Raw genomic sequence first — 26957 nt, forward strand, 5'->3', positions numbered from 1 at the left:
CTGGGGGCTGGAACATTGGAGGCCTCACCAGGTGGTTGTGGACGTGCCAACAACCTGCCCTGCACACAGGGCCCAGGGTCTAAGGCCCCGGGGCAGAGGGGAGATCTAAACTGGGCCAGATCCGAGGGCGAGGCCCGACTGAATTATTGCCGGGACCCATCCAGAAGCGGCACCGGTCATTGCGTCCTCTCCACTCACCAATGAAGCGCTCGGCTATGGCTCCCTCCCCTTCCCACTTCTCCGTGCACAGGAATGGAAAAGGTGAGCCTGGGACTTCAGACCGCCCGGGTCCTGGAAGGTTGAGTGAACCTCTGAAGTGACTGTCTCAAGATCATCTTTGAACTTGAAACCAAAAACTATCCTCTGGCGTCTTCTGAAAACCTAATTAACCATCCTTGAGCTTCGCTCCTGAAGGACGGATGCCTGGAGCAGCGAACACTATTAAGAACTTCTGGCGCAGAATCGCATTGACAAAGAGTGGACGGGGAGCTTAGGGGGCAGTGGGTTTATGATAAGGAGGGAGAACCGATGCTCGAAGAAGGGCGAATGGTTGGCCAACTCAAACGTGTAGAATCAATGCCGGTGAATTGTACGTATAGGAACCGTTGGCCCGCTGGGTGCTCTGCTTGTGTTTACGCTCAACAAGTCACTCAGTGAAATTGTGTCTTAAAAATCGAGTCTGGACTCCCCTTGTGGCCCTGACTCCCCTTGTGGCCCTGTAGCCACTCCACAAACACAAGATGGATCGCAGGCAGTCAGCCTCCTGCCACTATGTCACACGCCCATGGGTGGGTGCTCTCCGATGACATGTGAGTGCATCTGTGTGGCGTGTAGCCCCTTGGCATGTGTGTTCTGGACTGAGTCACCCTGTCAGAGGGCTGGCCTGGGGACAGGATGTGCAAGGCGAGCTGGGCGCTGACAGGGCTATGTCCGGCTGGGACACGGGGACCTGTGCGGCCCCAGGCAGGCCTGCAAACAGTGTCCGAGTTCTGGGGGCAAGTCCCCGCTGTTGCTCTTCTGGCCCTAGACGCTGCGCTCCTGGCGCTGTAGAAAAACAGGATGAGGTCAGCGGGCAGATCCCTTGGGGAAGCTGTGGGAGCTTGTCCCAAGGGATTGCATGTGTTCTCCCAGCGGCCACTGTGCGTGGTCTTGTGGCTTGCTTTACACGTGACCCTGCCCTGTGAGGCCGAGTCACCAGGGCTCCCCCACCAAGGACCCAAGAGAGCTTCAAGGTGGCCAGGCGTCTGCTGACAGTCACATGCTCGTTCGTAGCCATCCAGGCCGCAGTTGGGACCCACCTGCGGCTCTGTTCTGCTCCCCGCTCGCTCGCTCGAGAAAACGTGGGGTCGCCATGGGTGACGGCTTCTGTTGGTAAGGAGAATGGACAACACCCTCATTTCTAGATTATCTTTCAGATATTCAAATTCATGCACCAGGATCACATGGCCAGGGATAACCCCCCCCCCACCCCTTCACTCAGATGTGACTTCCAGTGTGCTGCTCTGAATTCCAAATCCACATCAGGTTGGAATTCTGAAAACGCCAACTGTGTACTAAGCGAACGTGAGAAATGAAGAGATAAATAAATTAATTTAATGGCTTATTTTTCCGAGTTGAGGTCAGCCGAGCTGTGTGGACGGGTTCCGCTTTCCACCCCACCCGCAGGCGGTCCATTTGTCTCTTGCTGATGGGGCCGGGAGACAATACTGCCAGTGGCGAAAGACAGAGTGGACAGCAGTCCCTGGGGTTGTAGTGGCCCCCACCCCTGCTGGCCGGGAGCACGGGTGGAGGGAGGAACTGCTGTGTCCCCTCAGGTGGCTGTGCCTGCCAGGTCAAAGAAAGTGGGTAGACCACCCCACAGGGAGACCCCACATACTGTGCTCGGACCTCCGCTAAGGACACGGCCAATGGCCTCCCCCCTCTGGAGGGAAGAAGAGAGATGGAAATGGAAGGTACCTTTAATCAGTGGGCGATGGTCCGTGCAAACATCTGTCTCTGTTCAGAAGAAGTGAACGTGCCCAGCCACCATTACCATCTGCTCTGAAAGGTTCTGGGTAGAACCTTTAGAAGGTTCTGGATAGAGTGGGAGAACAACGTGGAACAAAATTCAAAATCATAAAAGATTCCAGGAAGGCCAGATGGAGACTCGTGGAACCATCAGCACTATGGACCTTCGAGAGTGCTCATGTTGTTGTCAGGTGCAGCCGAGAGGTTCCGACCCATAGCGACCCTGTGAGCAACAGAAGGAAGCATTGCCTGGGCCCACGCCGTCCTCACAGTTGTTCCTGGGCTTGAGCCCAGTGGAGAGTTTTAGCATCCTAAACATTTCCCCTAAAACATGGAAAGGAAAAATAGGAGTCGTTAGGTGGCACAACTAGTTAAGCGCTTGACTGCTAGGCAAAAGGTCAGATGCCCAAGTCCACCCGGAAGTGCCCAGGAAGAAAGACAAGGTGATCTCTTTCTGAGAAATCAGCCGCTGGGTGGTGGTTGTGTGTGTGTGTGTGTGTATGTGTGTGTTGGTTTCTCTAATAGCCAGCTCACTGAGAATTCAATTCTGTGTTGAGTGGTTTCTGCATTCCTGGCAAGTCCCTCCCACCCCCTGAATTAATTTCATTTACAAATGAAAATTGCACATAAATGAAAGTTTTAACACAAGCTGGGTGTGTCCTTAGAAAGCTCGGTACAAAACCAGTTCTCCCGCCAATGGAGAAAGTACAGAAAGAAAGGACATTCCCGTGTAAAAACACTCCGAAGGGCTTTAAACGGCGGGCAAATTGCTCATTTGGTGAACTGGCTGTGGGCTAATTGACAGTCAGTGACATCCAAAAGCCGACACTTCAGTGCTTGGGGACACTTTCTCAGGCCTGCAAAATTCTCATCAACTCCATGCTTTGGCTTCCCAGCCAGATTCACATCTCAGCGCGTTGGATGGGAATCAAAACAGAGGGAAGTGCAAGGGCTGGGCCACTGGGGCCGAGGTGCCAGCTGAGGCCTGGCCCGGGGTGAGGGATCGGGGAGGCCAGAGCCAATGGGCGTGAACATACTCGGCCTGGAATCTCACCCTGGTGGGGAGCTTTTCCTGTGCACCCCCTACCCCCACCCCGTTCATCGTGTGCAGAAGAATCAAGTCATGGTGCCTCTTCTCAAGCACAAACCACACACACCACCATCAGGTCAGTTCCAACTCATGGCGACCCTGTGGGGTTCAAAGTCTGAAACTCTTCACAGGAGTAGAAAGCCTCTTCTTTCTTCCATGGAATGGCTGGTGGTTTTGAACTGCTGAGCTTGTAGTTAGCAGCCTGACGCGTAACCACTCCGTCACCAGGGCTCCTTCGTGGACACTGCTTAGAAGAAGTTACCTATGTTGGCCATGTGGGCATCTCGCTTTCTCTGGGTAAGTGATTTTAGAGTGCAGCTCATCAGACGGGGTCAAATCGTTGGCTCTTGAGTCACGGCGTTCTCTCCCAAGTCCCCCAGTTGTAGCCTCCGCCCATGAAGCGGCTCCTGAGGTCCCAGCCTTCGGGGATGCCTTCTGCCGTACTGTGTGCACTGCTGGGCCGACCTTGTGAAACCCGCCCCCTTTCGTCCAAATGCAGCTCGACCACATCCAGTGTATCCTCTTTTTTTTTTGTAACAGATTATTTTATTGTGGTAAAAATATATAACAGTGCAGTTCAGTGGGCCTACCGTGTGCTGCAAAGCAACCAGGACCATTAACTGTGTCCAGAGGATCCCATCAGCATCCACAGAAACTCCCCTTCCCGCTTCCCTCCCTTCTTACACTGAACCCCTCTGCCATGAGTCTGTTCCTGTTCATAGCAGCCCTATAGGACAGAGTAGAACTGCTCCTTCCTTAGGGTTTCCGAGGCTGTAAACCTTCATGGGAGCAGACAGCCTCATCTTTCTGCCAGGGAGTGGCTGGTAGGTTAGAACTGCTGCCCTTTGCAGTTAACAGCCCTGTGCTTTCTCCACTGCACCACCAGGGCTCTGTCTCCACACCTCTTATTAACCACTCATTTGGGGCTCTATTCCTTTGCCTGTTTCACCTAAGTTGGCTCAGACAATAGTTGTCCTCGTGTGTCTGGCTTCTCTCACCCACAGAATGCTTTCATGGTTCGCTACTTAATTTCATTTCTTCTGACGGCAGAGTAGCATTCCCTCAGAGGCAGGTATGGGAGGTTTGTTGATCCACTCACCTGTTGCGGGACCTTTGAGTTGTTTCCTTCTGCAGGGAACATTGGTGTGCAGCTTCGGCTGAAAGCATTCGGCTTTCAGTTGTTTGGGGTCCACCCCTAACCATGGGTCCAATGCTCCCTCTGTCCTACCAGAGGGATGTGAGTAGGAGGTTAAGAGTAGCCCCAAGCCATGATGAAAACAATGTTTTATTTTCTGGCTGTTGCTGATACACAACACAGCTGCCTTCCTAAGGGAGGCTAACTTATTCATGCCTGCATTTTGCTGCTCCCATCTCCCTTTCGCCTCCAAGGCTCAAGGAGGCCCCAACCGGCTGGCTCCTCCTGCGGCCAGGGCTTAGGTCTGTGGCACCTGGGTGAAGAAGGAGAGGGCTCAGGAGGGTGTGAGCCGGTATGGGCAGTCTGAGATGAGCTCGTTCTGAGGGGCAGGTTCGGAACTCACTCTAAATGGTCAGGCAAACACAGCATTCAGCCTTCATTCAACTAGCAGCCATGGTTATCCTCAGATCTGTTGACATGGCATTTAGTATCTGTCCAACGGGGGCCAGTTGGGAGCCCGGCTGGGTGACCCATAGGATTTTCATGCCTGGTCTTTGAAAATAGATTACCAGGCCTTTCTTCCTAGTCCATCTGCTTCTGGGAGCTCTGCTCTAACCTGTTCAACATCGCAGAGACACGAAAGCCTCCACTGGCCCATGCAAAGCGGCGACATGCCTGAGGGTGATGTCTTGGCCAGGGATCGAACGGGAAGCCAGGTCTTCTTCGTGGCAGGGAGACTGACTTATCAGTGTTCCTTACTAAGCAGCACTGCCATAGCTTTCGTACACCCTTTGCTCCATCTGTGAACACGTTTGGAGGCACTCATGGAATGCGTGACCAGATGGACACGCGTGCATCCTGACATTCAATGCGCACCTTGGGCAGGTCAGTGATTTGTGTAGCCTCACTGTTCCTGTCTGTAAATTGGTGATGGGTGAAACAGCCTCTGGGAAAGTGCGTGGTCACTCTCCACAGATGCACATACAGTAAGGAAGATGCCGGGCTGGCTCTGTGGGTGAGGCGTTAGGCTGACAACTGCAAGGCTGGTAGTTCAAAGCCACCACGCTGCTCCTCCAGAGAAAGATGAGGCTGTCCATTCGTGCAAAAACCTAAAGTCAGGGAAACCCTCGATAGGGTCTCTAATGAGTCAGGATTCACTCGATGGCAGTGTGTTCTGTTTCTTTATACGTCCAAAGCCAGCCACTGTCCTCCAGCCAATACTGACTCACAACCACCCTCTTCCGGGTTTCTGAGGCTGTACCTCTTTACTGGGCAGACAGCCTCATCTTTCTTCTGAGGAATGGCCGGTGGGTTTGAACCGCTGACCTGTGGTGACCAGTCCAGCGTGTACTCAACAATGCCACCAGGTACATGCTGGACTGCAAAGTACTCGGCGACCAAGTGTGTTTACTGCCAGGGTTCTGCCCCTTTGTAACTGCTGGCCAAGATCAGTCCCAGGTCATCTCTACCTGCCCTGCTCTTCTCGGGAACTAGGTTTTAAAATATGTTGTGGGGGGGCGACGAATGTACAAATGTGCCTCACACAATTGATGTGTGTATGGATTGTGATAAGAATTGTATGAGCAAAAAAAAAAAAGAATTGTATGAGCCCCCAATAAAATTATTTAAAAAAATGTTTAACCTGGATTTTGACTTCATTCTGAGATTGCTTTTAAAAAGGGGCCCTCTCCTTACCCAGCAAGGTGTCGCTATCCTGTGCTTTGTTTTGCTTTTCTCTCCAAGATGTATGTATGATGATCACCACCACAGTAAATAGCCAGGGATGATCCAATTTAGATAAATAATAGAACCCTTTGCTTGTCGTGTATAAGACCATCTCCCCCTAATCCTGCACCTAAAGCGGAGCTCTGTGTAAGACAGGCCAGTTCAGGGTCATGCACCTGCATGGTTAAAGGCGGGGGATGGAATGCTTAGTGAGAAAATTGTGTTCGAGGGGGGAGCCCATCAGCATGCAAATCTAAAACAGACCCCCTTTCATCCAGACGGAATATTATTAACTAGCCCAAGGGATGGGATGTAATTAAGATTGTGAACAGCTTTACTTTTGTCTCCTGGGCCCCGCTAGTGACAGGGGTTTACCGATGGAATGACGGGAAGCTGGCTCTGCAGCTCCGGTACGGACATGACTCGGCTTTCCGGGACCTGGTGACAAAGGGGCGTGTAGTCGCTGCACAGGCTCAGTCATGGATCTGGGCCCAGGTTTGAACTCAGAGCAAATGAAAAGATCTCTCCGTCCCAGGGAAACCGCGAGTCAGCTCTTTCTGAATGGTGACCGAGTCCATTCAGGACTCACGAGCTCAATGGAATATCTTCTTCCAGGGGCTCAGGGGACCAAGGGAGCGTGGGGGCTGGTGAAGCCGTGGGGAGGGAGCCAGGTGCTGCCTAGGGAAGAGGAATTGGATGGACAGTCGGGAACGCTGCTCTGCTCTCATCGGCGGGGAAGAGCGCCTCTCAGAGCTGGGCGCCTCTGCAGGAAGTTTGCCTCTCGCCATGCTGACGGGGCATGTTCCTGAGGGCATCTTCCTCGGTGAGGAGGCTTCAGGGAACTCACCTCCCTCTGTCTGACCCCCGCCTTTAAGAAACACACACACACACACACACACACACACACAAAGTTCTCGGGGGTCTCCCAGGAGAAGTTGGCGGAGAGCTAGCTCCATTGCATAACCCAGCAGGCAAGGCTGGCCGCACGGCTCACCCCAGCCCCCGGCCGGCTTCAGGTGTGCCATATGTATTTAGTACATCATTTGATAATGTTTAAAAAATATATTAAAGCAGTGTGAGACGAAAGGAGATGAATGTTAGCATTCCCCTGGGGTTCATGGGTGAAGGAATTAACACAGCGTGGCACTCTACCCTAGCTGTGTTTGTTTCTATGGCAACAGCTACGTACATGCTTCAGACTATCTACGGTGACACAGTTGCAGAAATAGTAGCTTGCAGGTTTCTGATATCGCATCAGTGGACAGGCGGCACGGCACGCACTATATTAAGTAAGTGTAAAAGAATGTAAAAATCCAGCTCTGGATTCAGGTGTGTTATTAGCTCAGCTGAGCAATGCATGGAGGGGCGGGGAGGGGGGGGGTTCCTGCACGTTGCTGCATTCTTCTGCATGACCAACCGCAAAATCTGGGCAAAGTTGAAAGTTGCCAGCTCCCCGGGAAAACAGCTGTCCTTGCTGGGGTCAAGATGATCAGATGAAGCCACGAGTCCCAAGGGTAAGGGGAAGCGGGTTTGGCAGTTGACATATTTCACAAGGAGATTGTCGGGGAAGCTTACGCTTTGGAGGGCAGGCAAGGTGGTGGTGAGGGGTGCGCAATAGAAGGCTGGGGCTGGAAATAGCCGAGTCTTAAAGCAAATCTCATGTGCACGAGCATCTCTTAACTGCCGCCCGAGTTTATTGGCACCTAAGGTCTTTGCCTGCGCGCTGCTTGGAAATTGCTCTGATGGGGAGACCAGCCGGAGGAGCAGTTGATTGGGTGTGCGGTTAAAAGCGCAATTGGGGCTCCATTGTCTCTCACGGCTGTGTGTGTAAATAGCTGCTGTTCTTTCTGGGACGACCCTGGTTCGTCTGTGGCATCTGCGGACGCTTTTTGTGACCTGCCTGGGTTGAGCTGCCTGCTCCGATCATCACCCGGGATGACTCCGGCGTTGGTGACAGGGCAACCGAGTCGAGAGGCTCGGCTCTGCAAGTGCGTGAGTTTGCCACCAGACGGTAGAGTCCCTGAGGAGGCAAGATCGTGCCAGACCTCTGTGAGCAGGAGCAGCAGCTTGGGTATTAGGTTAATGGCTTTCTGCGCGCCAGCCCTGTGATTGGGGAGCTTTCAAGGACACCTAGCTCCGTTAGTAGAGCCTTGTTATTTCCCCCTCTTTTCCTTCTGTTGCCACAATCTTGTTCACTTGTGCCCGTTATTCAGTTGAAGCAAACGTTTGCCTGACCACCCTCCGCCCCACCGCTCTGTGTCTGTGGAGGGCGTGGGAAACAGCGTGGCCACGGGAGCTCCTCTGTTTAAGTCTGAGGAGTTTTCTGGCTGGAAGTGGACTCGGAGAAGAAGTGGCAGCCTTGGAATGTCCCAGGCTGGTTTTTAACGTGCGTCGGGGACTGGGTGACAGCAGGGCTCACCCTCCTGATGTGAGGTGTGCCGTGAGCACTTGTGGGGGCGGTGGGCGCCAGGAGCGTCTAAGCACCAGAGGGTCTAGACCGTGGGCGTGGGTTGAGTGATAGCTCGGGGACTTGAACCCTGGGATGCTGGGAAACTCCTATGTGCAATCAGGTTCAACTGTCTAAATCAGGACTCTCAGGCCGCAGCCCTTGGCGCTGCTCCGGAGCACAGGTAGCAGCAGACGGCAGAACAGCGCACTGGGAGGGGTGCGTTCACCTGCAGGTGCCTGGGAAGAAAGGCCGGGAGATCTTCTTCCGAAGAAAGCATCCACGGAAAAGCTTGTGGAGCACAGTTGCTGTTCTAACACACCTGGGGCGGCTCACCCCTGGAGCCAGAACTGAGTCCATGCCAACTGGTTTACTGGTAGTCGGACCAACCCAGAGATGGGGAAGTTTTCACGGTGGCTCTGGTCAAGGGCAGCTCCTTATAAGAAGGAGCTCACTCTGTGGAGTTGGGACACCACTACTGCCCCCCCCCAACAGGCCCCTCCCCCTGACGCTGACTTGCCTAGGGAAGCCACCTGGGTCACAATGAGTCGAGTCTGCGACAGCTGCATGGTGCTCTGTCCACACCTGTGCTGGGCTGCCCCCCCTACCCCCCAAGGCAGAGGAGCCAGCACCATCCGTTAGGGTGGTGGGTGGTGTCCACGTGATCTTCTGTCCCTGCGTCTGAGAGGCCCCGAGCACGCTGGCAGCCATTGTGGTGACCGATCCAACTGTATGTGACCAGGAGCACCGAGGGGGAGCAGCCACAGCCGGCCGTTCATCTGTCTCTGCCCTGTGATCTACGATTCCAGGCATATTTTCCAGTGGAAATGCCTCCCCCACTAAGAAAGCCAGCCCGTCTGTGCCGTGTTATTTTAACTCTTGCATCAGAATAAAATAACACAGAAACCTACATTTAAAGCCAATTCCCAGCTCCAGGCCAAGCAGTGATCTGAATGTGAAATCCTGGCAGTGGATGTAGGAGACTCAAGGGCTGCATTTGAAGGGCCGGGAGACTGATTTAGAACAACTGAAATGGAGGGATTCCCAAATTGTGGCAGCATGGGATGGCTGCAGAAGGAGCCATCGTATTGCCGCTGACCGTATGACCGAGCTTCTGTGGCAGCAGATGGACGTGCCTCGATTCACTCTTGGAGCAATTGCTCCCTGGTGACTGCCCAGTAGCGTCCGGAGTGTCCCTGTCACTCTGGGATAGAAGCCAGGCCTTCCCCTGGCACCTGCCAGACCCTTCCCAGACTCCTCTCTGAGTCTCCTCCTCCTTGTCCATCCTGTGTCATTGCCCTGGGGTGCCATAGCCCTGAGGTTGTCACTGCCCTGGCGTGTCACTGAACCTGGGAGTACCACTGACCTGAGGTACTATTACCTTAGGGTATAGCTACCCTGGGATGTCACTACTCTGAGGATATTATGGCTTTGGGGCTACCACAGCCCTGGGATACTACTGCCGTATGGTGTCACTTCTCTGGGGCGACACTGCCTTACGCCACCAAATACTGTGTCCCAGCCAGACACAGGAGATTCTAGTTCCTTCTGCTCAGACGCCTTTACCCTTTCTCGTGGCATAGCGGGTCCAGTGCCGAGCTGCTAACTGACGAAGGTCAGGGGTTTGAGCCCACAGCTGCACCTCGGGAGAAAGATGGACAGTATACTCCCATGAAGATTTACAGCCTGGTGAACCCCAGAGCCATCCTACTGTGTGCTACAGGGCTTCTGTGAGTTCGAATCGACTTCGTGGCTGCAGGTTGTGTTGGCTACTTGGAAAGGGTGAGCTTCAGTATAGTTTCCACCTGTAACCTTATGATTCCTCCCTCTTCCTATTCTCCTAACCGAGTCTCTCCAGTCCTAGCCTTACATTCTGATGAGTTGTGGATCTCCCTAACGGAGCTGGAGTATGGGCTTTTCTGCTGATGGAAAACTTGGCAATGGATCCTGGTGATGGTTGGACATCATGATTAATATAATTGATGTCACTGGTACATATGGAAAAAAAGTCATATTGACAAAGGGTATGTTCTATGTCTTGTTCATGACAACAGCGACAAAAGAGTGCCATGGCTTATGTATTTTCAGCGGTCCATCCAATGATCGGCTTTACTTGAACCCCTAACCCCTGGCGAACATCAGCCTTTGCTGAACAACTTTCAAATGCTTATGATCTCTGCCTGTTGAATAGTGAGATTCCTAAGGCCGCCCCTCTCTTAACAGCAAGCACACAGAGCAGAAACTCGGCCACATTTTGATGCCTCTGAGCTTCATGGACATAGCCTCGGCAGCATAGTGGGTTACTGGGTTGTGCTGCAAACTGCATGTCGGCTGTTCGAAACCACCAGCTGCTCTGTGGGTGGAAGATGAGGCTTTCTCATCTCAGGAAGATTTGCCATCTCAGAAACCCAGAGACACAGCTCTGCTATGTCCTTTAGGGTCACTGTGAGCTGGAATGGACAATGGCAGTGAGTTTAGTGATGACATTTAGCCTGATGTAAAGATACCCTGGTAGGGCAGCAGGTAAGTGCTCACCTGGCAACCCCAAAGTTGGCGAGTTGAGCCCGCCCCAGGGAGACAAGACCTGGTGTGAAGAGAAGCATGGAATCGACATGCTGAGCCTCAACAGCGGTTGGTACGAAGCCCAGCACCCCTGGGAAGGGCTTCTCTTTCCAAAGTCTTAAACACCCGTTACCATCGAGTCAATGCAGGCTCCTAAGGATCTCCAAGGACAGCTTAGGATCCACAGGGTTTCCAAGGCTCTATGGAAACAGACAAGCATGTGTTCTCCCTCGGAGTGTCAGGTAGATCAGAACCACCAACCTTGTGGTTGGCAACCAAGCACTTAACCCACTGTGCTACCAGGGCTCCGCTTCAAATTCATCGAATCAGGCAACCAATCTCCAAGCCGAACGGAGCCCTAGGGAGTGAATACCTGATACTGCAGAGAAGTGACCCGGAACCTGAGCTGTTAACTAACTTTTCCAGAGCCACGCGGTTGGCTTGTGACCCAGGGGTGTGGACTCTCCGGGTTCTGGCCACAGAGCCTTCCTGGTGGGCCAAGACCTCAGGTCCCTGGATGATATCACCAGCCAACTTCTGCCTCCTGGCCGGCTTTGGATCGGCTGGCTCTCCACATGGAGACACCGCCCTCCCACTCCTGCTTCGGGAAGGCCTCTTTGCGGAGGGTTGATCTCGCCTGCCCAGGACAGAAGGAAAACCCTAAGTGGAAGCTGAACTGGACTGAGGACCACGAGCAAGGCTAGGGAGTCATTAGCCATCAGCTCACCAAGGGCCCGGCAACTGCTGAATTCAGTTAAGTTCAGACCCCTACAAAGAGTAGAACAAGAAAGGACACATACTTTGCAGCGCCTGGGCCCTGCATGACCAGGCCAGCTGGACGCAGCCCCGCTGCAGAAAAGCCTCTTCGATTTCAGAAATACGAGCCCCAGCCCTGCACACAGGGAGGGGAAGGCGGTGCCACTGGGCCTGGCTCTACCCTCGGGTACTTCTGACCTAGCTGCAATGTGCATGAAGACCGTGGCGGGCTCAGAAGGGAGCCAACCAATCAGAGTGACTCGGGTGACACGGGAGCAGGCCGTCTCCTGCCAGACAGATTGGGAGGCTCAGACGCAAAGGTCTGGGGGCCGACGGCTTGGCAAGAGGAAGTCTTGGTTCTCTGTGCTCGAGAGTTCGCCGGGGAAGGGAAGGAATCCCACTGCAGGTGCTGGGCTTAGAAGCCTGATTAATCTCTCTGCCAGTTACATATGGAAATAAGCTTGTGAATGGTCCGTCTGGGAGAAGACTACTGTGGAGATGATGAATCCGCCGGTAGAGATGTCGGTGTGCCTGGAGGCCGAGCTCCCTGGGAGATGCTGTAGCCAGGAGGATGAACCAACAACCCCAACAACAAAAAGGGGGAATTTGCCAGGGACTCTTTTTTGGAGTAGTATTTTGGTGGCTGGCCGGTGGACACCTCGGCTCGGATTGGCTGTCTCTACAAATATTTAGGCTAGTCTTAAAGGCACAGGGAATGTTGTTCTTTCGTCTTTTCAAAGGACCATCTGATCACAATCATTATCCCCCCTCTCCCCCAAATATCTCAGTGGGGAGAATGGCCTATGCCTTCAGATAGGATTTTGCTTTATAAGTCCCATAGCGACCCTGTGGACAACTGAATGACACACTGTCCATGCCACGGCGCCATCCTCACCACTGTTCCGGGCCCATTGTTGCAGCCACTGTGTCCGCCCATCATATGAAGGGCCTTCCGCTTTGAAAGGCTCAAGACCCGCCTGCCCCCAGAGTGCAGAAAGGACTCAGGATCCAGCCACTGAAAAGGCTTAGCTGCACGGTCTACTCTGACATGCCCGGATGTGGTTGCCACGTGTTGGAACTGACGCCGTAAAAACTGGTTAGTGGTTCGCTGCCTGGCTGAGGAGCCTGGCTGCTAACTGAAGGTTCTGTGGTTTGAGCCCCCCCACCCACTCCTCACCCCGGGGTTCTGAGAAAGGAAGATCTGGCAGTCCATTTCCATGAGGATTTGCAGCCTTGGGTAGGTCCTAGGGCAGTACTACCCTGTCCTGTAGGTAGCTCCGCTTCAGAGCCAACTAGGTGGCACTCAACACAGTGCCTTGCCCATGTGGTGAAGAGGGCGCACAAGACAAAGTAGTCCAAGCAAGCAGCGGTGACTGATTCTGAACCCAGCACCCTGACAATCAGAGCTTTGTGTGAGATCGAAAACCTCCCCAGGGCCTGTCCCCTTTCATCGACCAGCACTGGGAAGGTGAGTGTCCTATTAAAGTCAGCCTTCCAGAAGCCAAAACCCACCTTCTTGACCATGAGAAGTACCTTTTCTCTAAGGGAGAGGTTGACTGATCCTAGAACTCTTCCTTGTGGCTACGGCCAACCACCGTCAACCTCAGCCGTGGTTGCTAGTCAGACCCTCCTCACAGTGACTACACACACAACAGAAAGAAACACTGGCCAATCCTGCACCATCCTCACAGGGGTTCTGTTCGCACCCACTGTGTCTGTCCATTGTGTTTGCCAAGGACTTCCCTCTTCTTCCGCTGCGCCTCTATTTTACCAACCATGATGCCCTTCCCCGGGGTCTGGTCTCTCCTGAAAACAGATCCAAAGTTCAACGTCAACTATTAAGTGCAATACAGCGATGCCCTTGGGGGCCTTCTGGGAGAGATGCTCCCTTGTGGAATGGCTTCAGGCTGCTGTGAGCTCTGGCTACTGCCGAGCTCCTGCTGCTTGCATCTGCTTGAACTTTTCCCCTGTGCTCCTCCTCCGGGCAACCCTTCAGCTGTTAATCCCAATACACTTGAGGTGTTCCCAGTCGGAAGTGCAGACTGGGCCCAGAAGCCTTCAGGCCCTAGTTGCTGTGGAGCTGATTCCGACTTGTAATGACCTACGTGTCACAGCGCAGAACGGCAGTCCCCAAGGTGTTCTCCATGTGTTGGGCTGCTAACCGCAAGGTCAGGAATTCGAAAGCACCAGCCTCTCCTTTATGGGAGCAGATGTGGCCTTCTGCTCCCATGAAGCTTGCAGCCTCGGACAGGCCTCCTCTGGCCTGTGAAGTCCCTGTGAATGAGAATTGAGTGCCAGCCACGGGTTTGGTTTGGGGGGTGATCCTCAGAGTGAACGTTTCTTCTCTCTCCGGCCCTCCCTGCCTCTCCAATCCCTCGCTCAAAGCTTTGCCGTCACGAGAGGAACGGGCAGTTCCAGTGAAGCCAGGTGCTCTCAGCTTTGGCCCCAGGTGCTCCCTAGGCTTTTTAGGGCTGTGACCTTTTCACCACACCTTCCTTTGAAGGTGCTCCTTCTGGTGCGCTCAGGTTGCCAAATACTCAGCCTATTTCGTAGATGCTGTCCAGTGGATTCCCCGTCATGGCGAGCCGGTTCTAACTGATGACTTAGCGTTGTTCGCTGCCCGCAAGTCGATTTCAACTCAGCAACGCCCTGTGATCTGACCAAGCACAAGTGCTGCCCAGGGCGTCCTGCCCAATGAGCTTGCTGGGAACAGATCACCGGGTCTCCCTGGGGGCAGGCCTGCCAGGGTTCAACCGCCACCTTCTCATTAATAGTCCACCACTTACCTGTCTTTAGCAGCCAGGGACTCAGCCCAGGAGCCCTGGTGGCAGGCACAGTGGGTTATGCATTGGGCTACTGACTGCAAGGTGAGCAGTGTGAAACCACCAGCCGGACAGATTTCGTCTTGGAACCTCACCCGGACAGTTCTAGTCTGTCCTATAGGGTGGCTGTGAATCAGATTCAATTCGATGGCAGGGAGGGGGCCTCCTAAGACAAGACAGCGAGGTAGCTTTATTTGACAACAGGTCCTCTCTGCTGGGTGGATGGAGTCATGATCTAAGGTGTGGCGGAATCTCTGGGGTGGCTTTTTCAAACAGCCTCTGCTCTCCACCAATAGGGAGCCGGCGTCGGTAGATCTTGGGCGGAGCCCACGCCTCTCTAGCACAGCTCTCTGAAGAAGCTCGTTCGCGCTGCTTGTCTGGGGCCCGCAGTTTGGGAACCACGGGCCTAATGCGTGCGTGGCCTAACATTTTCACGCTGCCGCTCAGAGGATAATGCCATTCTTTATACTAGAGAGTCTATCCACTTGTCCCCATTGAGGACCACGCTAAAAATCGCGCAATCTTCCATCAAAAATGATCATGGGATCTGTCTCATGTAGCAGCTTTCACTTTATTGGTTAACTTTATTGGTTAACTGTTATCCAATGACGTGCATCTCGTAGCGTGGGCGTTAGTGTGTGAGATCGCTGAGCCAAGAGCACTTTGTTGTACAATGGCAGGGATCCCAGCAGGCCCAGAGAGTCTGTGACTTTGCTGCCTGTGCACCTGGTCTACCTAGCGGATAAAGCCTGGTCCTTTGGGGGATGCTGGCCTTGGAGGTACTCCGACTTTTGCTTTCCGAAAGAAAGGTGCTTCACTGCTGCTCGTGGTGGTGGTTGGGTGCCATCGAGTCGATGCCAATGCCCAGGGACCCTACAGGATGGAGTAGAACTGCCCCATCGGATTTCCTAAACTGTAATCTTCATGCAACCAGACCCACAGGTCTTCTGCCTGCAGAACAGCTCGTCTGGTCAAACTGCCACACGTTCAGTGCTCAGCCAAGTGCTGAATCATTGTGCCGCCGTCTCACCTCTAGTTCAATGGTAGTGGTAGTAAACCTATCTCACCCACGTGCCAGTGACCGTTGTAGTCAAAGAAGATGATTCTGCAGTGTCTACTGCCTGTATTTTCTAATTTCTGGGACCTTTTGGAGGCACTTGCAAGAAGACTTGGTCATTAAAGACCCAGTGCTTCTTTAACGACCCGATACACAGAGAGGTGCTGTTGCGACTGACTTGCCATGGAGGGGCGCCATTTTTCAGAGTCAGGACAGAGAAGACACCCATTGCAGTTAAGAGGGCTGCCCTCCCTCCTGTGTCCTAATCCTTCCTTCTGTTTCTTCCCACCAGCCTCTAGAAGCATCATCTACCAGGAGTCCTGTGTTCTCACGATGAGGGAGACCCTTCTGTCCTTTCTGTGACCGGAGCAATGCTGACCTCGGTTTCTTGGACCCATTCCAACTCAGGTAATCAGTCCACCTTCTCCTGCTCCCTTACACCGGACGTGGGTTACATTTAATACATGAAACACTCGAGCTGTGTTTAAATGCAAATACCGAATGGATTGTTCCTGTCACTTGGTATGCGCTTCCGCCTTCTCCCCCATCGTCTTAATGATCAATTTATGCAGCTGATCAGACTGACTGTGTGGTCAATCAATTTAGGCAGTAAGATCACTGAAACCCCTGAATCGCCTCTTTACTTGACATTGTGGTCTCTGTCATGGACATACCAAGAAAAGGGGAGATGACTGGAATTTTCCTGGAGATACTGGTTCCACAAGTAGTTCCTCTCATTGTCTTTCATGCCAGATTTCACGTTCATCATAGACATCTTTGTAAGGTTGTACCTTTTGGTCAAGTGCCTTTTGAACATCAAGTTCAGTATTTGCTCTGCCTTCTGGGGACGAGTAGGCATCAAAAAGTCTAAAATTGTCCCCGTGGAGTTCACAGTTTAGCAAAACGTCCCTGGAGTCCCCTGCAAGGGCCTGGTCCTGGTGGCTCTTGGTTTGGGGCTCCGGTCAGTGTACTAACAGTAACTCTCTGCTTTGGGAATTGAGAGACTTCGATGAAGGAATTAGGGAAGAATCATGGAAGAGGGAGGACTAAGCTTTGATACTGGTTCCATTTAGCCACCAGAGAAGAGAGAGGTGGTACTGTCGCTTGGCACCGAGATGGGAGTGAGCTACTGCATGACAGGCCGGTGGTGGTGGTGGTGGTGGGGGTACGGGACTGGCTGCCTGCGCACCAAAGGGTTTTCAGGACACCCTTTCTCAAAGCCTGGGTCCATCAAGGATGCTGGAGTAGAGCGTCTGGGGCCTGTGGGAGGGAGGACCCAGCCTCCCTGTTAGAGAGGTGCCCTCATGGATTTTGTTCTTCAGGGAACAGCAGTCACTGGTGCCCCAGTCCAGACTTGGCTGCCACCTTGCTGGCCTTTTCTGCTTCTTGGAGGGCCTCCACACGCTGCCTCTGCCTGTCACGTGACGGTTCACTCATCTTCTGCACGCCCCCCTGCTCGACATGCCTGGCTTGCCAGGCCCCAGGGTCAGAACGACTGCAATAGGCCAACACCTGGTGATGTGCAAGGTGTGAGTCAGAGCCGAGGTGCCAAGCTGAAGGTCAGGAAGCAAAATCCAAGAACACGAGTTTTAGTTGAGGTCAGGAACGTACCCAGAGTTCTTACCTAAGCCAGACGCCAAAAGCTGCAAGCTGGACTGCAGACAGAGTTGGGGACCCCGAGCGCACTGATGAATTTGGGGTGGCGTGGTGGGTCCTGCTTGTGTGTAGCTCTTTTTTCAGCCCTGCCTTCTCTCAAGCTTGATAAAGCAGGGGAAACTGTCTCTGCTCTTCCCACCAGCACACCCAGCCCTCTGGGCCTGGGCCTGGCCCTGGCTGATGATCCCAGGCCTTCTCAAAGCAAACTCTTGGGTCACCAGCCTCCAGGAAGCAGCCAAAGATAACCGAAAGTGGAAGAACCCGAATGACAGTCTTTCTCGTCTCCTCCCACCGACATGCTGACCTCATAGACTATGGCCCCTTCTGATGCTTGGCTGTGGCCAGAAGTCTACAAAACAGTCGCCAGGTCCAGTCTGTTTGTGTGCAACGGGCCGGTGATGGGGGTTTCTTTCAATGAGCATTCTTTTCTAGAGCACTTCTGGGTTCACAGAAAAATCAAGTAGAAAGGATAGCGGAGGGAGGGAGCCCCTTTGTGCACCATCTAGTCGCTTCCTCTATTATGTACATCTTGGTGTTCCCATGAGAAGCCCTGGTAGCATAGTGGGCTACTCACTGGACGGCTAACCTGAAGGGCGGTGGTTCGAACCCATCATCTGCTCCACGGGGAGAAAGGTGAGGCCGGCCATGCCAGGAAAGACTTAAAGTCTCAGAAAATCCAAAGGGACAGTTCTACCCTGGGCTACAGGGTTGCCATGAGATGGAATCGCCTTGGCAGCAGTGTGTTTCCATGGTACACTTGGTGCAGTTGACGAACCAATCTGATCTAATATTATTCAATCGTGTCCACAGTTTACAGGAGGGCTCATTTGGTGGTGCACAGGTCTGTGGGTTTGGGAACATGCATAGTGTCCCCTATCCACCCCTGCTGTTTCATTGCCCTCAGACTCTCCTGTGTTCCCTGTTGAGCCTCCTTCTCTCCCAGGGAACCCAGGGCACCTGCTGCTCTTCTCCCTGTCCTTGTGATTTTGTCTTTTCCACAATGTCAACTATTTAGAGCAGTGGTTCTCAACCTGTGGATCGTGACCCTTTTTTGGGGGGTGGGGTGGGGCCGAACGACCCTTTCACAGGGGTCACCCAATTCATAAGAGTAGCGAAATGACAGTTAAGGAGAAGCAATCAAAATAATTTTATGGTTGGGGGCTATGAAAGGGTCGTGGCCTGAGGAAGGTCAAGAACCACTGATGGAGAGCAGCAGAGGCATTTCCAACTGGCTTCTTTCACTTAGCAACGGGCACTCAAGCTTGCTCCGTGGCTTTTTGTGGCTTGTTGGTGCAGTTCTTTTTATTGCTGAGTAGGGGCGTACCGCCGTTGGCCCGTTCGTTCACCTATTGAAAGACATCTTGGTTGCTTCCAAGTTTGGGCATTCGGTAAGACAGCTGCTAGAGATAACTTGCACCAGTTTTATGTGGCCCTACATTGGTCAACACGTGAGGAAATGACTAGGAATACAATTGCCGGGTCGTAGGTCCCCCCTGTGTTGGGCGTTGGAAGACAATGCTGCAGTGGTATCCAAAATGGCGGTGCCGCTTGCAATCCCCGCCAACATTGGATGGAGTTCTTCTTGCTGCGCATCCTCCGCGGAGTCTTCATTGCCAACGCTTTGAGCCATCGGACCGGCGGCTCCCTGTTGTTCTGATGTGGCAATACTCAAATGACACGCAGTGCAGAGCACCTTTTCCTCGGCTGATTTGCCATCTGTAGATCTTTGTGTTTCCGTGTCCAGATTCTCTGTCGTTCAGTAGTTTGCTTCCTGGCTGTTGACTTTGAAGAGTTCTCTGTATATTTTGGACACAAGGTATTTTTTTTATTGGATATGTGTTTTGCAAATATTTTCTCTTCGTCTGTGGTTTGTCTTGTCTATGTTGGTCTATGTTCGTTCTCTTGTCTTGTATAGAGCGGACTTTAAACATTCTTGTTTTAATGAGTTCTTACTTTTCCCTTTTTCTTTGCGTGGGTTGTGCTTTCAGTGTTAGATATGAAGAGGCATCATCAGCACACTAGCCCGCGTGATCCAAGGATTGTAAATAATATGATCCCAATCCAAATGAGGGATTTGGTATCAGTGCTTAAATTGCGAAGGCAGTGGATGACAAAGGAAGCCCAAAATTATGTGTCGGGTCCTCACATTGATTAAGCCTCTGGTAAACCTCTTCTGACCCTAGTTGAGGGCTGTGAACAGCCTTATACAGACAGAGAGCATTGTAAAGTCAATTATGGTAGATACAGTTGGGTTAAAACATAGTATCTCCTTTGATAGTCTTTTTGATCCATTTAAAGGTTGTTTTTGTTTTTTTTAAGTGAAGGGGAAATATAGGTTAAAATTTAACACCTTATCATTTGCTCTCCGTTATGACAAAATTGTTCTGTTTTTAAATTATTTTCTTTCTTTTTGATTGAGATTTTTCTGTTTTATTTTGTTATTGTTGTTGGTATTTTTTGGGGGGGATGTTTTTCTGCACATGTAATCCAGGAGAGTTAAATCTATACTGACAGTAATTGGATTGATCATATTTTGGGGGTCTGGAAGTGAGGGCTGAAGGGAAATGAGGCGCTAATACCAATAGGCACAAGAAAAAAGAAAATGTTCTAAAATTTATTGTGGTGATGATTGCACAACTCTTCTTGATATGATTGAACTATGAATTGCTTGACATGTGAGTTATGTGCCAATAAAACTGTTTAAGAGCAAACAAAATAAAATAAATGTAAAACTCACCATCAAATCCAAGGTCATTAGGATTTTCTACTACGTAGGTTTCTAAAAATTGTGTATTTTTCATTTAAATCTAGGATTCCTTTGTAATTTCAGTGAAAGCATAGGACCTGTGTCTAGATTCATTTATTTCTGCAGGTAGATGTCCAGTTGTTCCAGCAGCAGCTATTGAAAAGACTATTCTTTCTTCATTGAATTGCCTCTCCTCCTTTGTTAAAGATCTATATTTGTATGGGTCTATTTTGGGGCTCTCTATTCTGTTCTATTGTTCTATTTGTCTATGAGATGGCAGGTACCACGCTGACTTGATTACTGTAACTTCATAATAAGTGTTAATGTCAGCTCGTCTTCCAACTCCGTGCTTCTCTAGTATTGTCCTGCCTATTGTGTATTTTGCCTTTCCATATAAACTTGAATCCATTGGTCAACATCACAAAACAACGTCCCGAGCTTGCATTGACTTGATAGATCAACTTGGGAAGAGTTGCAATCTTAATACTAATGAATCTTCCTATTTAAGAGCAAGGAATATCTCTTCCTAATGTTCTTTGATTTCTTTCAATAGAGTTTTGTAGTGTTTCTCATATTGTCCTTGGGGTATTGATTTCTCATATTTTGTTAGATTTTTTCTTAAGTATTAAATTTGGGGAGCCTTAATATAAATGACATTGTGCTCTTATAGTATTGTGATTACCATTGTTTAGCGTCGTATGACTTTGCTGAAATTGATGATTGATTTCAGGAGTTTTTATTGAGTTTGAGATTTCCCACACAGACAATCAAATTATCTATAACCAGATAGTTTTCTTTATTCCTTCCCAATCTTGTTTTACCATTTGTTTCCTTTTCTTGTCTGATTGCATTAGTTGGAATTTCCAACACGATGCTGAATAAGGGTAGTGAGAGGGAATACACCCTTGTCTTTTTCCTGAATCTGGGGGGAAACATGTCTAGTTTTTCACCATTAAGTGTGATATTAGCTAGAGGAGTTTTATAGACTTTTTAAAAATTAGCTTCAGGTACTTCACTGTATTTCCAGGTTGCTAAGAGCTTTTATCAGGAATAAGTGTTAGACTTTGTCACAGGCATCTTCCGCATCCATTCATGTGATCAGTCGATTTTCCTTCTGTAGCCTGTGGATGTGCTAGATGGCATCAATTAATGCCTCACATACCTGGAGTCAGTGCTGGTGGTGGTGGTGGTATCATTCTTTGTCACACTATTAGGAAAGCACTGTGTTGCAAATTCTTTTGCATCTGTGTTTATGAGCAATAGTGTCTGCAATTTTCCTTTCGTGCGTTTTCTCTCTCTGGCTTTGGTATTAGGGGAATGCTTGCCTTGTAAAATGAATTAGGGAGCGTTCCCTGGGCTTCTGTTTTCTGCAAGAGATTGTGCTTGGGTTTTTACATTCTCAAATGTCTGCACGGAGACAAAAAACAAAAGAATAAAAAGATCTTTGTGATTCATGAAAATGGTGTGGAATCCGAATTTCAATTTCTCTAAATACATGCTTTGAATGGTAGCCACATTCACCTGTTGGCGTGTTAGGTATGGCTGCATTTGCACTTCAGTAACAGGGTTAACTAGTTCACCAAAGACCATCCTATATCCACTCTCCAGCCCTTTAGAGCACTATTGGCCACCTCCCAGCCTACGCAACTGTGTAACACAAGTTTTTGCAAAATTTTAAGTTTGGAACTTTTTCCAGGAAAAAGGGATGCATAGTATTCAAATAGGAAGGACAAGGGGATTGCGTTCATCTGGGTTGACTAGAGAAGCAAATCCAGAGAGACTCATTTGTGTATAAGAAGGAGCTTTATAGAAAGAGTAATTGGGGGGAGGGGAAGGAAAATGAGGAGCTGATTCCAGTAGCCCAAGCGGAAAGCGAGCTTTGAGAATGATGAGGGCAACGAATGTATAAGTGTGCTTTACACAATTGATGTATGTGTGGATTGTGATAAGAGCTGTATGAGCCCCAGGGGGACCTGATTACACGAATCTACATATAGCCTCCTCTCTGGGGGAGGGACAGCAGAGAAGAAGGCAGGGGAGATATCGGACAATGTGCTATATAACAAAATAATAATAATTTATGAAGGATGAAGGGTTCATGAGGTAGGGGGGAGTGGGGAGGGAGGGGGAAAATGAGCAGCAGATATTAAGGGCTCAAGTAGAAGGCAAATGTTTTGAGAATGATGATGGCAACAAATGTACATATGTTCTTGACATAATGGATGGATGGATGGTGATAAGAATTGTACGAGCCCCCCCAAAATGATTAAAAAAAACAAATACCACTGTAAAAAATGTTTTTAAATAAAAATGAATGCAAAAACTCCATGATGAACAAAATATCAGTTTTTACAGTACCTGTAAAAAAAAGAATTGTGGGCACTTTGTAATGTTGATTAAATATAAGACAGTTCATCCAAAATTTAAAAAAATAATAATTGTATGAGCCCCAATAAAATGATTTTTTTAAGTGTAATTAATTGTATATAGAGAAAACATCCCAGCCCAGTCCATATCAAGTCATAAGTCTGATGTTAGCCCATATGTCCAATATCAATCTATAAAGTCCTCTTCAGACTCATAAAACACATGAAATGATGCCAAATTCAGGAAGATCACAGGCCAGTGGGTGGAAAGTCTTGTGGATCGAGTGGCCATGTAAGCCTCTCCGTGCAGGCATGGGTCTCCGTGTGGCTGCAGGACGGTAGCATAGCTCCATGTGTCTTCTCAACAGGAATGTCTCGCAGGGACATTCCTTAGTGTCCTGCCTCCAATAAGCTATTTATCTCCTTAGTGCCTCCAAATGAGGTCATCAAGCTGTGACCTGATTGACAGGCTAACCTCCACCCCTTCACTCTAAAAGTCACAAATGGACACCAGGCTATGTAACTACCACAGGAATGAACTTCCAGTTTGGGACAATTCACTGGTCATTTGCTAGTGGTTACATTTGTCCTTTGTAACCACTGATCTGTGCAATCCATTCCACTTCTGATACTCCTGAATGAAAGAATGCAGTCAGTTCAGTCTGGACCCAGACTCACAGGGAAGGACTTCTTACCCCGACCATAGCCATTGCCACGGCTAGGTCTGATCTTACAGAAAGAGAACAGGTCTCTAAACTGTCAAGTCTGCCCAAGACCAGCCACAATTGTGAAGAGACCCTTACCTACTGCCACCAACCCTGGCTCATCCTGACTTAAACGGGGTTTCAGTGACTTTGGGAATCTCGACAGGGAGCAGACAGCCTTTGCTTTCTCCTGCAGAGCAGCTGGTTGGTTTGAACCCCAGTCCTTGCAAGGAGCAGCTCAGCACTTAACGTGATGGTGCCGCCAGTGCAGCCTCATTCTGACCTGCTGGCTATAAGTTCGGGGCCTTCCCACCACACTGTCAGAATTGCAGTCATAGCTCAGGGGTCTCCAAGCCTTGGTCTGCACTCCCAAACCGCTGGCTCCCACCATTCCCTCTGGCTCAATCCTTTGTTCAAACAGCTCCTGGAACTCAGGCAAGCCCTTAGCATTGCAGTTTTCTTATCACAGGAGGATTCCAAGGAAGAGGGCCAGAGGGGAAGGCCTGAGAGGGTTCCCATATGGAGCTTCCGTATGCCCATATGGAATGGGTGCTCTACCTTCCCACCTGCATTTGTGTCGATCACCAACCAGGAAGCCCCTGGAGCTACATGGTTCAGAACCTTTCGTGAGACCTCATGGCTGGCAGCAGTGATTGAACTCAGCCTCCATCCTCCCTCCCTTGAGGTCCAGCTGTTTTCACCTGGGGTTTATGCTAATGAATTTTACCAGTCTGGCCAATCCCCACCAAGGAGCATATTAATAGCCAGCCAGGTGTGCTCTGGAGGTCTCGTCAAAGATGCTGCCATGACTGGAGACATCCCAAGGATTTAGAGGTTCTAAAGGTTCTCTTTTAGGGCCAAGACCAAGTTCTTTGCAGAAAATTGAATTAAATCCCTTTAACTTTAAATTAAATCTGGAGATGACACCAAGGCTGTCTTTCACTTCGGAAACCTACACACACCAGGCTTATCTTTAAAACGAAGCACCCAGACTTCTTTGATTAATCTAAATTGGAATGAACCAGCCCCAAAAGAAAACAAATCCTGCACTTTGGCACGTGATTTCCCTTTTATGTCTACTTGTTACTGGGTGGGAACTATAGTATTTACAACCAAATAAGTGCTTTGCCTTACATCCAGTCGACATTGAAGATCGACGGTGGGAAAGGGATGGTATCTAGTTTGGCACTGTTTTCCCAGTGGGCTGGGACCTTGTGGTGCCCTTGATTGAAAGCTGTGGTAAGACCATGGAGCCTTAGATTCTAACCTTAACTAAACAGCTGAGTCAGACCCCCTGAAATGTTGCCTACGGGGTGGGGTGGGGGGGTCTGCCTCTGTGAACATCAATGGCGATGAGACTGGATGAAAGTAGAAGGAAGGAAATGGCTTTGCTTGGCTGATCAAGGAGGGAGCAAGCCAAGACTGGGTGGGGCAAGCGCCCCCCCAAGGGGGGGATTGGTGGTTTTATTGGTGTAGTCCAGGAAGGTAACGGAGGGACGAGGGATGTGTAGCAGATTTCCGAGGGAGGATAACGCATATGCCTTGGTGTGGAGTTCGAATTCTTGGCTAAGAAATGACTCTGTTCTAAATATTGTCCCTGTTGGTTTAGTGACGCGTTCTGGAGACATAGTTCCTTCACCAGTTCTTTGGGGCCAGGGTGAACTGTAGGTTCCAACTGTCCTTTCTCTGCATGTCTGGTGGGCAGTATCTGATTATCACGGAGACTCATTAGTGGAGGTGGGATACTTCCCAGGGAGCAAAGAGCTCAAACGGGCTGGAAGGAAGGGACTCGCTGCCGTTGAGTCAATGCTGACTCATAGGGACCCCCAAGTGGGTTTCTGAGCCCAGTCTTCCTCCTGAGGGGCTGCTTCTGGTTTAGAACTGCAGATGAAGGTGATCACAGCCCAACTCACAACCACTACACCACCAAGGCTCTGTAAGGAAGGTGTGTTAGTCTGGGTGGACTAGAGAAACAAATTCATAGACAGTGATGTGGATGGAAAGAGCTTTATATAAAGAGAATTTGTACATTAAGAAACATCCCAGCCCAGTCCAGATCAAGTCCATAAGTCCGATATTAGCCCATATGTCCAGTACCAGTCTGTAAGTTCCTCTTCAGACTCACGAACACATGCAATGACGCCGAGTGCAGGAAGATCACAGGCTGGTGGGTGGAAAGTCTTGTGGATCCAGTGGTGGTAGAAGTATCTTAACACTGGTGTGGGTCTTCACATGGCTCCTCCAGCTCCAAGGCTCTGGTTGCCATCAGCATAACTCTATGGGGCTTGTCAACAAGAATGTGTTACAGGGAATGAGTGTGTGTCTTGCCTCCAGTGAGCTATTTATCTCCTTAGGGCCTCCAAGTGAGTCATCTAGCTGCGACCTGGTTGACAGGCTCAACTCACCCTTTCACTCTTAATAGTATCAAGTTGACAACATATTATGTAACTACCACAGATTAATTATGGACAACATATGAGGTATCTCTTGTAACACCTTATAACAATAGTTTATATCATAAGGGCAAGCTGTGGAATTTATAGCATTGCACAAGGCTAAGCTAATTGGGGAGGGGTCTCAGTAATAAACCAGGGTAATGAACACACCTCTTAGATCTTAGGACTTAGCACAACAAAAGTTTCTTTGACCCAGTGTTGGGCTGAGCCAGTGTGGCATTCTCTCTCCAATGTTGAGGGTTTCCACGCCTCCCCCATTCTGTGACAACTGGACTGGCAAAATGTGGCTGCCATGGTTGATGGAGCCTGGGAAAGAGAGTAAGAACCCATGCTCATTTCTATCTTTTCATGAGACTGGGGCGAAAGAGAGTTTGCAGAGCACATTGGTTTCCCATTCAGCAGTCATGCACTTTTTGTTTTAGGACATTGATTGCCATCCCCACAATGTAGCAGCACTCTTCCATTTCCATTCTTCCTTCCTTTCCTGCTGTTTGAGCTCTATCCCTGGGCCAGTGCTGCCCTTTGGATCATGTACAATTGATTATTCTAAAGACTACGTACCTCCCTGGTGTAATGGTTCACCTTATAGATGAACATTTCAGGAGGAAGCTGGACACAAGACAAAGCAAAGCTGTCTAATGAAATATACAAAGACCTGGAGTTAGAAACCCAAAAGAGATGAACACCAGCATATCTCAAACGGATATAAATGAAGAAAAAAGTCAAGCCTTGAGTTGCAATGTTGAAGGAGTCTATGGGTAAAATATTGAGTGATGCCGGAAAAGAAGGAAGGAATACACAGAGTCACTGCACCAAAAGAATTCGTTCATTCAATGATGTCATGAGGTACCATATGATTAAGCACCAGCGGCATTGAAGGAAGGTGATCAAGCAGCACTGAAGCTAAAATGGTTCATATGACCAGTTGGCCTTGGGTTGCCTCCAACTCATGGTAACCCATGTGGCTGAGAGCAGAACTATACCTTTCAGGTGCTTATTTCTCAGGTGCAGATCTCCAAGGCTTCCTTCCAAGGCACTTCTGGGAAGACTCAAATTTCCAACCACTCAAAAAGCTGCAAGCATCTCAACTGTTTGCACTACCCAGGAGCATCATGTTGGATACTGTTTCTTCATCCTTCCCAAAGAGTCAGATAGTGTGCCAACCTTTTATTTTTTTCCCTGAATGGCCTCACTTAATTCCCCAAACAAACACTTGTGAGATAGGGACAAGTCCTGTGGTACTTAGATGTTTTGTCAACTTGAATTTGTAGGAAAGTGTAAGGGTGAAGTCTTACCTGCCAATCGGGTCACAGCCTGATGCCTCCTGAGCAGTATTTTCTTATAAGAGAGACACTGGGAAGTCTTTTTTATGAGAGACACTGGTGGGGAAGGGTCCCTTCTTTTCCTCTTTGGCCCTCTGCCTTCTGCC

General features: G+C 50.1%; 1 protein-coding gene across 1 annotated transcript in view; it reads left to right on the top strand.

Moving 5' to 3' along the window:
* Positions 1-26957, top strand: part of FOXN3 (forkhead box N3) — a 387032-nt gene that overhangs the window by 94954 nt on the left and 265121 nt on the right. Inside the window, exon 2 of the mRNA XM_075531908.1 lies at positions 15893-16008. The gene's annotated coding sequence lies outside the window, so the exon portion shown is untranslated. The remainder of the gene's footprint in view (positions 1-15892; positions 16009-26957) is intronic.

The sequence above is a fragment of the Tenrec ecaudatus genome, chromosome 14 (assembly GCF_050624435.1).
Source record: "Tenrec ecaudatus isolate mTenEca1 chromosome 14, mTenEca1.hap1, whole genome shotgun sequence".
Classification (NCBI taxonomy): Eukaryota; Metazoa; Chordata; class Mammalia; order Afrosoricida; family Tenrecidae; genus Tenrec; species Tenrec ecaudatus.